The sequence below is a fragment of the Ustilaginoidea virens genome, chromosome 3 (genome assembly GCF_000687475.1).
Source record: "Ustilaginoidea virens chromosome 3, complete sequence".
NCBI lineage: Eukaryota > Fungi > Ascomycota > Sordariomycetes > Hypocreales > Clavicipitaceae > Ustilaginoidea > Ustilaginoidea virens.
In genome coordinates this window covers 2,003,223-2,013,360 of record NC_057318.1, presented here as the reverse complement: position 1 = coordinate 2,013,360, position 10,138 = coordinate 2,003,223, and positions in this window count along the sequence as shown.

Genomic DNA, 10,138 nt, shown 5'->3' with positions numbered 1-10,138 from the left:
TAGGGTTATAGCGGCTATATGCTATACCGCCTATTGCAATTCTCAAGGTCACTATAAAAGCAGAGCCTTACTAGCTAGCTAGATGGCACAAGACTGTCTGCGACCTGTGAACTAATCTTAGTATAATACTAGATTTTTCACCAAGTCCTAAGACTATACAAGTGCTATAAAGCAAGGCAAGTGTAAAGGCAAGGCAAATATAAGATAACCAGAAAACGCAGGGAAGGTAAGAAGTTAAGAGGCATATAGTGCATTAACAGACTCGATTGTGCTGCCCTTCTACTATCTAGAAAGAAGGGGAAAAGCTATCCTATATATACACGAAGGAGGGGTGGGCCCAGGCATCCAAGGTAGCCAGTAAGAAAGCTCCCCGTAATACTCGCTATGCCACGTATATAATACGTCAGCAGCCCCACTATATCCAGCCTTTCCAACCACCCTAACCACCGCACTAGTAACTAGTCACCACGCTAGTGACTAACCACCACGCTAGTGACTACCCACCACACTAGTGGACTAGCCACCACACTAGTAGGCCCACCACGCTAATTTAGCAATGCCACACCTTTTTTAATAAGGCCTACCTTACTTGATATACAGTAAATAATCCACTGAAAATCCTAAGGTAAAAGGCAAAGGCCTAAGGTTGGTAAGACTACCGTAAGTCCAAGAGGCGGTATAAGGACTAGAAGGTCAGTAAGCCAGTAGGGCATTAGGCCAGCAGCCTAGTAGGCTACTATAGGATTTTAACACCCCCTCTGATTAGCTACTGTAGTAGCAAGCTAATCGTGTAAAGGATAGGGAAAGAAAATGCAATAAAAGTGCTAAGGAAAAACATAAGAAAAACCTTAGTAAAAGTGAGTTAGTATAAGTTAGCAGGCCATAAGACCTAGTAACTCGCGGAACCTAGTAAATTTAGGGCCCGGCAGTGGCTCACGAATAGTCTCAAGTAAGGCATCAGATTCAGCTTCTAAAGTAGATAATACTACTAAAGAGGCTCGCTTAGAACGCCAGCTAATAGGACTACTATTAATAGTAGTCAAGAAGCCTCCAGTAGATTTAGAGGTTTCTTTACAGCCAGCAAAGTCGCTATCAGAATAAGCGGTTATAATAGGCTGTTGGTTGCTTTTAGTAGTACTAAAGCAAATAGCTAGGTTCTCAGTGCCTTTAAGGTAGCTAAAGCTGCCTTTTGCAGCATTTAGATGCACATTAGTTGCCTTGGACATAAACCGGGAGAAGTATTAGGTAGGAAATGCTAGGTCGGGCCTAGTCATCATCATAAGCCACATTATAGTGCCAGTAAGGCTCTGATAAAGGCTCTGATCGGTAGGGCTAAGATCTTTTCCACTAGATTCATTTAGAATCCCTGGTTGAAGTGGAATTAGCTGAGGTTTAGTATCCTATAAGCCGAATTTAGCTAAGACCTCTGCTATAAATTGGGCTTGGTGTAGCCACAATAAACCTTCCTTCCTATTCCGTATAATTTATACGCCTAAGAAGAAGGAAGCCGGACCGCGGTCTTCTATAGCATAGACCTTATGAAATTTCCTTTTTAGCTGGTTAATATAAGTTATATTTGGACCAACTAATAGGCAATCGTCAACATAAGTGACGATAAAGGTGCTGGTTTGCTTATTATAAAAGACGGCAGCATCAGAAGCCAAAGGTAAAAAACCTTCACTAGAAATCAGGTCTTTTAGCCGGTGTTGCCATTCGCGGGGTGCTTGTTTTAGCCCGTATAGGGCCTTCTTCAATAAAATAGCTTGCTTTATAGAAGGGTCAAAGCCAGCTTCTTTAAGCAAAGTTAGTAACCGTTGGCGCTGTATATTAGACCAAAGCTTGCTATCAGTTAGTAGACTTTCCGTAAATTCAAGAAATCCATCAGGGATATCCATATAAATAGTTTCAGAAAGTTCGCTATTTAGGAAGGCGCCTATAAAATCAATTTGCTCTATTTCCCAGTTATTACTAGCAGCCAAAGCCAGTATAACCCTCCAGGTGGGTGGGATAGAGGTAGAAGCATAGGTATGCTGGAGGTCCTTTCCTTCGACTTGCATAAAGCCCTTGACAACTAATCTAGCCTTATATTTTATAGGCTGATTATTAGCATCCTTTTTAACCCGAAAAACAGGCCTATTGCGTATAATTTTCCTATCAATAGGAACGCTAGACTTAGGAATAAATTGGAAGACTTTAGTATCCAATAGCTGCTCAAATTCCTTAAATAAAGCCTTTATCCAGAGGTCTTTTTCAGGGCTTCGTAGCACATCCTTCCAGCTATTAGGCGTCCCACCAGGGGCCTTTTTAGCTAGCTTACGCTTAGCTGCATAGCAGGAATCCCATATCAGGTGGTATAAATCCTGGTTAGGGAATAAGTCAGTAGGGCTGGTAGGGTCAGCAGGGCCAACAGGACCAGTAGGGCCGGTAAGGTCGGTAGGATTAAGGCTAATAAGGATATTTATAAGGTCATCCTTTGCAGTAGCCGGGGACTGTAGTATAGTACCTTCTGACTTAGGAAGGTAATCCACGGTGGCATTAGTGTTAGTAATATCATCCGGGGTAGCATTAGTAATGCTAGTAAAATTAGTAGGGTCCGGTATGCTTTCCAGGTCATCCGGTATAACATTAGTATTGGTAATGTTAGTGAGGTTAGTAGGGTCCGGTATGCTTTCCAGGTCATCCGGTATAGCATTAGTGTTAGTAATGCTAGTAAGGTTAGTAGAGTTAGTAGGGTCAGGAATGCTTTCTAGGTCATCCAGTATAGCATTAGTGCTAGTAATGCTAGTAAGGTTAGCAGAGTTAGTAGGGTCAGGAATGCTTTCTAGGTCATCCAGTAAAATAGCAGGTTCTTTACTGCTAAATACCCCCTCTGAACCTGTATTTTGCCCTTTGTGAAAGTCTCCTTCTAGGCCACTAGAAATAGGGCCTATACCTTCATTTTGGTGGATAAAGGTAATAAAGGTTGTTTTAGTAACAACCTTCTTCTTTAGAAGGTAGACAAGGTAGGTATTAGCATAGGTCTTTTTAAGTAGCTGAATACCTATATGCCCTAGCCGTACATGCCAAATGCCGGCTAATTGTAATAGCTTCTGATATTCTGTATCAGCTGCTATAAGGGCAGAAGTAGGGCTAGTAGCCACTACAGGATTTTCGCTAATCGTAATAGCGGAAGGTTGGGTAGTAGGGCTAGTAGCCTCTACAGGTTCCTTACTAGTCGTAATAGTAGGAACTTCGCTAATTGTAATAGCGGACTCTTTGCTAGTCGTAATAGCGGGAGAGTTGGTAGTAGGGCTAATAGCCTCTACAGGTTCCTTACTAGTTGCAGTAGTAGGAACGTCGCTAGTCGTAATAGCGAGAGGTTGGGTGGTAGGGCTAGTAGCCTCTACAGGTTCCTTACTAGTTATAATAGTAGGAACGTTACTATTTCGTCTACTAACTAGGCCTTGTATAAGGATAGTTAGGGTGTTCATCTGGGACTTTATATCGTCTATATCTCGCTGTAGTCGTACAGTAAGATTAGCTTTAGAATTGGAATCCAAAATGGCCTTATAAGTGGAAGGCCTAGACTGTGCCATTATAGTGGTTAAAAGTCGTTAAAAATAGTACCAATAACTGTAAGAACAGATGAATAACCAGCTAAATAGCTAGCAAAATAGTCGAGTAACTAGCTGGATAGCTAGTAAATATAGTGGCTAGTAGCCTACTATAAAAGGTAACCGCAGAGTATAGCGGCAGGTCTCAGTATAAAAGCACAGATGCCGTAGGCGTTGTGCAAGTCCGTACTATAGCGTTGGTGTTCAAGGTGCTTATATGGTGCCGTAATATAAAGGTGCCGTAAGTGCCGTAAGTGCCGTAGGTGCCGTGGGTGCCGTAGGTGCCGTAATATAAAAGGTGCCGTAAGTACCGTACCAAAAGTGCTATAAGTGGGAGAGTATAACAGGTGCCATACAGTGCAGTAGGTAACGTGCACTAGGTGTAAAGGTGTTATACAGTGGTATAGTGTGGTAGATATCACACTATAAAATCCGTAGGTACTATAGGTTACGCCGAAAATAACGTAAGGTTACGCTAAAAGTGCCGTGAGGTTACGCCGTAAATTGCCGTCAGGTATGCCGTTGATTGCCGCAGGGTAATACCGTAGGTAATAGAGGGTAAGCCAAAGGTGATAATAGGTAAGCCGAAGGTAATAAGGGTAAGCCAAAGGTGCCAAAGGATAAGCTATATTAGTAGTACTAATAAGCAAAAAGAGACCAAGGGGTGAACACAAAAGTAGGGTAAAACAAAGAAGTAAAAACCCGGGCTCATAACCTATTGCAATTCTCAAGGTCACTATAAAAGCAGAGCCTTACTAGCTAGCTAGATGGCACGAGACTATCTGCGACCTGTGAACTAATCTTAGTATAATACTAGATTTTTCACCAAGTCCTAAGACTATACAAGTGCTATAAAGCAGGGCAAGTGTAAAGGCAAGGCAAATATAAGATAACCAGAAAACGCAGGGAAGGTAAGAAGTTAAGAGGCATATAGTGCATTAACAGACTCGATTGTGCTGCCCTTCTACTATCTAGAAAGAAGGGGAAAAGCTATCCTATATATACACGAAGGAGGGGTGGGCCCAGGCATCCAAGGTAGCCAGTAAGAAAGCTCCCCGTAATACTCGCTATGCCACGTATATAATACGTCAGCAGCCCCACTATATCCAGCCTTTCCAACCACCCTAACCACCGCACTAGTAACTAGTCACCACGCTAGTGACTAACCACCACGCTAGTGACTACCCACCACACTAGTGGACTAGCCACCACACTAGTAGGCCCACCACGCTAATTTAGCAATGCCACACCTTTTTTAATAAGGCCTACCTTACTTGATATACAGTAAATAATCCACTGAAAATCCTAAGGTAAAAGGCAAAGGCCTAAGGTTGGTAAGACTACCGTAAGTCCAAGAGGCGGTATAAGGACTAGAAGGTCAGTAAGCCAGTAGGGCATTAGGCCAGCAGCCTAGTAGGCTACTATAGGATTTTAACACCGCCCTTATTCCCTCCGTCGATATCTATTATTTTATCTGCGCCTGCCGCGCCTACTCCTTAGACGCAATACGCTATAGGTGAGGGGGGTAAACGGACGAGAAAAAGCGATTAGAAATGTCAGAATTGATTTTAGAGGCGGTTCTATGCCGCTACTTAGGTGCGGGCGAAATCGCGAGCCTATCGACTGTATAAGTAACTTATATAAAAAGGATATTTTTCCCCTATCTGTATAGTTAATCGTATCTTTATCTGTGATTATCTATATATATATATATGGTCTAAGGTTAGGGTGCAATTATATTAGGTTGCTATTAAAGCCGAAATCTGCATAGGCAATAAGTGCGATAGCTAGGGTAAACTATTCGAGCCGGCAGGTATTAAAGACCTATTTAATAACTTATTTAGCTGAGTCTTTATTTTTAAGTACTTAGGTAATACTATACTTATCTAATATAGGGCGGTCTTAGATATAAAGGGGAGGGTTTTTAAGATAGTTATTATATTTTAGGATTATATATTCGATATTTTCTATATTAAAACCGTATTAGCAATATAGGTGGCGGATAGATAGGACCTTTATCTTATATAAGAACTTATTAAGGCCTATTTTTTCTATTTTAAGTTAGATAAAAAAAGAGGACTTATATTTACAGAGGTTTTTATAGAGATCTAGTATCTTTTTTATAGAGGTAAAGTCAGGGGTATATTTAGTAATAGGGCGGTTTTTTAGCGGGTATTATACTCGGGCGAGTTATTACTTTAATTGCTATCTCTTTATCTATTTAAGAGCTAGAGAGTAAGCGGGGGATAGTTTATTATCTTAGAGTAGAATTAAATCTTTAAGGGCTATATAATTTAGTATTTTATTCTCGGTCGGTCGCCCTTATCTATAGGTAGGTCTTTATTATAGCTAAATTTAGATAATAGTATATATATTAGAGATAAAATCGGCTATACTACTTTCTTAGGTTCTAATAAGGAATCATTATTAGGCTAGATTAAAGTAGAGGTCGAGTAGAGGGATTACTATTTCGGTTTCTATAATTGCATTAGGTATTACTCGGTAGGCTCCTATAATTATATAGAGGCACTTTAACTATTTAGCAGCTAGATTGCATATAATGCCTCTTACTACTTCTCCCGGCTTAATAAAAGTATACTAGATTCTAGCGCTAAAGGCGATTATAGTTCTAATAACCTATATATATAGTAGTCGGGCTTTATAGAATTAATATCCCTATATAGAGGCTGCTAAAGCGATAAGGGCGAGCTTCTACCTTTCTAGCTTCTTTACTATTCGGGCCCTATAGTTAATCTAGCTAAGTTTATAGTTAATCTCTACTTTAAGGAATCGGGCGTATTATATAGGCTAGATAGTCGCATTACTAAGTTATATTATTATAGTATTTAATTGGTGCTATTTAGTAAAGTATATTAGCTTGCTTTTTGCTAGGTTAAATTTTAGTCTAGCCTCTGCCGACTATTTTTTACAGATCTTTTATACTTTCGAGAGGGTTATAACTATATCCTATATTGTTTTACCGTATGTAATTATATTAGTATTATCTGCAAATCCTAAGGTTAGTAAATTATTTATTACTTTAAGTCTATAGTATAGGGGTATAATATAGAAGAGGAAAAGGATTAAAGAGATCGGGGAGCCTTAAGGCACTCCTACTATAATTAAGAATCTTTAGGTGGGTTAGCCTTTAAAGAAGATTTTAGCTAAGCGCAATATAGTAAAGCCTCAGACCTAGGCTACTATCTATTAGGGGGCGCTACTTTAGAGGAGGAGGTATATAAGCCTAGTGTAGTTAATAGTATTAAATGCCATAGAGATATCTAATTATAGTAGTAATACTATTCCTTTATACTGCCAGGTGGCTTTAACTGCTTCTACTAGGGTATATAGCACTATATCTATTAATCTATTTGCTCTATTGCCTATTTATATATCTAGTAGTAATTTCCGTTTTTTTGTAATTATTATTAGTCTTTTTACTACTATAGCTTTAAGGACTTTACTAAAAAGGTTTAAAAGGGATATTAGGCGCTAGGCTCCTACTCTTTAGTATTCCTTAGGTATTTTACCGGGTTTTCTTAATACTATAACTTTAGCTTCTTAGAACTATATTAGGTAGTAACCAGTTCTATATATAGCATTAAGGAGTATTATTAGGGCTTTAAGAACCGGTTCTCTATAGGCTTTAAAGAATCCCACTAATATACTATTAGGGCCTAATGCTTTCTAGCTAGCTATATATTAGAGGGTATTATAGATATCTACTTTAGAGAATTCGTCTTTAGGGGCGAATATCGTATCGGTAAGGCAGGGGAATTATAGGTTTAAGATATTATTAAGGGTAGCTATTAATATTAGGAAGAATCTTTCTATTAGTATTTCTGCTTTAAAGGAATATATTTTTACTTCCTATATTTAGGCTCTTTCGCCTTAGAGAAGTATAAGGATTTCTCTTAATTTTAGGGGGAGTCTACTATATATTCAGGCCTATTTCTCTAGGGACTATAGGTCTACATTTTTCATTATAGCCTTATTAACGGCTTCTCTTTATATCTAGCGCCTTTCCTATTAGATAACCTTAGTTTAGTTTATTTTTACTCTTTATACTATTAACTAATTAAGGCTAATACAGTCTTTTCTCTAATTTCTTATAGCCTTATAGGCCGCTATTATAACCGATTATACTTCTTAGGTCTACTATAGGGCCCTTCCTAGCGGTTTAGTTCCTCTTTTAGGCACAATAATATTAGCGATAGCCTATAGTTAGGTCGTAAGCTATTAGGCGAAAGTATCGATCTCTATAAGGGACTAGAATAGGTATAAGGCATATAGGATAGCTATCCTAACTTTAGCTTTAGCTTAAGCGAGGATTTTATTAAGTTTCTTCTATTAATATATCGGCGGTAGTTTATAAAACTTATCTAATTTTATTTTTACCTAGATTACCTAAAGGATATAATTAGATCTAGTAATATCTGCCGCCCCTATAAACTCTATATTAAGGTCTCTTATACTCTATATGTGGTCGATAGTGCTATTATATTTGCCTAAGGCTTATCTGGTTATCTCTCCCTATAATATTATAAGGGTTAGCTTTTATTTTAATACGAGTTTAAGGAGGGTATTATAGCCTAAAGAGGTTCTATAAAAGTAGTCTTATATAGGGTAGTAGATATTAAAGTTATTAGTAAAGATACTATAAGGGCGAGGGGTAGTTTAAGCGAATTCCTAAAGGGGGGTAGATTAATTTAGGGAAGGGATTAAAGAATAAATAGAGTAAATATCGATATTTTAGAGTATAATATGGCACTAATCTAGGCCTAAATCTATTGCCTAAGAGCTAAAAGTATATCTTTTATAGATATAGATCGCTATGCATCTACTATAAGCAGCTATTTAGTATCTACTAAGGCTAGAGTATAGGGGGAATCTATCTAAGGCTATAAATTCCTAAAGGGCGATAATATCCGGTTTAGATTTATAGTTAAAAGCGAGGTATACTAATAGTAATTTTTTTTATATATTCTAGTATAGTACCTCTATTATTGGTATTAAGGCTAGGGGGTCGGGGCTTTTAGTATATTAATAGCAATAGGCTTGGATAAGTTAGATTAGAAGAATACGGCGATATTACTACTACTATTAGTCCTTTTAGGGGCAATAGAGCTTTCTTTATATAATTTGCCAATTTATTTTCTTAAAGAGTCCTCCTTTAGGGAGTTACTAGCGAGGCATCTACGGCCCTTATCCTTTAGAATAAGGGGGGGAGGTATTAATAAAGTGCCGGTATTTACAAATTATATTAGTCTAATGCTATAAGCCTATCTTACGATATCTTATTGCCTATTCGCTATAGGGTAAAATCGAGATTAGGCTAGATAGGGTCTCTAGCAGTTAAGGTAGTACTCTCTTTTATTACTAATAATACTAGGGCAGTCTTTATCTCTATTAGGGTGTCTCTCTATATTATATTATCTGCATTAAGGGGTCTCTATATAGTAATTCGCAATATATCCGAATTTAAAGTATTAATAGTACTATTTTAGGTGGATAATTTTATCGTATAGTTTAGCCTTAAAGATTTCTACTTAGTAGATAACTTTAGTCTTATAGAGTTAGTTTACTGCTTTTACGTTAGTTACTTTAATAATTAGGGGGGCTTTTATTGCTTCTTTATAGGGTTTCTTTGCAGCGATTCTACTAATACTAAAGCTATTAGCTTAGGCTAAGTTTAGTTTAATATTTTTAATAGGGATATTTTTAGAAAATCAGGTAGGGAATCCTTTAATAATAATACTAAAGGTATAGATATTTAGTATGGCTCCTATGCCGAATGCAAGGGGGATCTAGGTGGTTTCTATAGTAAAACGGGATATAGCTTCTGCGAAGGTAACGACTATATCTCCACTATAGAGTCGGCGAGCGGCAATAGCATTAATACCTCTAGTAGTAGTATTTACCGCTTTTATAATCTCGATGGGGGTTCTCTATCGTAGGTTCTTAGCAATATTATCTCCTTTAATTATTATTTTATGGTAGATTCTTAGCGGTATAGGTAAGGTGGTCGGTCTAGGTGGTATAGTCGTTAGTATACCTTTAGTAGTAATACTAGCCTAGGTCGTTCTAGAGGGGATCTTTAAGGCAAAAGCTTTTTTTATAGCGCTTTCTACTACTTTTTCCAGATTATTAATCGTAATAAAGTTTAAGTTTGGGTTCGGGGTGGGATTGGTTCGGTTGATGCATTTAATGCTATCGACTAGGCTAGTAATAGCATTCCACATATTTCCTAGCGTGGCTGCCGGGATATAGTCTGCGATCTTTTAGTAATACTATTTAAGTAATTCGGTTTCTTTTTAGGTTCCTATATTAGTTTGTGCGATATTGCCGCTGATTCGTCTATAATTATTATTGGCGATGGTAATATGGTAGTTATAGTGGCTCGACTCGAGTCTACCCCTATTTCCTCTATCTAAGTCTATAATTTCCGCCGCCTCGACCGCACCTTCCTCCCGGTGCCGATACGCTATCGGCAGACGGGGTAAGATAAGGTAAGGGATTAATCTAGCAATTTTTTGATTATTTTA